General features: G+C 44.1%; 1 long non-coding RNA gene across 1 annotated transcript; it reads right to left on the minus strand.

The window, feature by feature from the left end:
- Window positions 1-327: 327 nt before the first annotated feature.
- LOC109508750 (uncharacterized) lies at window positions 328-555 on the minus strand. Its single transcript, XR_002166761.1, has 2 exons — window positions 499-555; window positions 328-429 (listed from the first exon to the last, which is right to left on the minus strand). It is a non-coding gene; the product is annotated as an uncharacterized LOC109508750 (long non-coding RNA).

The raw sequence follows: 555 nt of genomic DNA on the forward strand, positions 1-555 counted from the left end.
ATAATAATAATCAATAAATAAAAAATTCAAAAGACCCATGTTTCATCCTGCAGTGAGCCCCAACCACTGTGTGAAAATTATCTGTCTGCAACAATTATTGCTGCATCTTTTTTCATCGTTCTATGCCACTGATGTATAGTGACAACCAGAACAATTCAATGCTTTTCCACTAGGTGGCAGAATTCACCTGTGTATGTATATTTCTCAATCATTTTTGGGGATCACTGCATCAGACAGAAAGTTGCTCGCAAACAAACCTCTCCAGTAGCGTACGCAGTCCAGCGTCTGGAAGACTTGGTGCTTGTCGTAGATCTCGCACATGTTGCCTTTTTTCTGGTAGAGTAGTATGCAGTGGTCAGGAGAAAACCGCTGGTAGAATTCTGGACAGAGGTTGGATGTCATCGCATTCAGCCACACTTGTGCCTTCACCTGGGAGCAGAGACGTTCAAAGTCACCTTAAGTGGCACTTGAATGGACAATTAAGTAACAATGAAGAACCTGTTCCACTGTCCAGTTTACCGCAACCTCCAGTTGCAGCGTGTCGGGGCAGTCGCC

Source organism: Hippocampus comes, unplaced genomic scaffold (assembly GCF_001891065.2).
Source record: "Hippocampus comes isolate QL1 unplaced genomic scaffold, H_comes_QL1_v1.1 C16575192, whole genome shotgun sequence".
Lineage (NCBI taxonomy): Eukaryota > Metazoa > Chordata > Actinopteri > Syngnathiformes > Syngnathidae > Hippocampus > Hippocampus comes.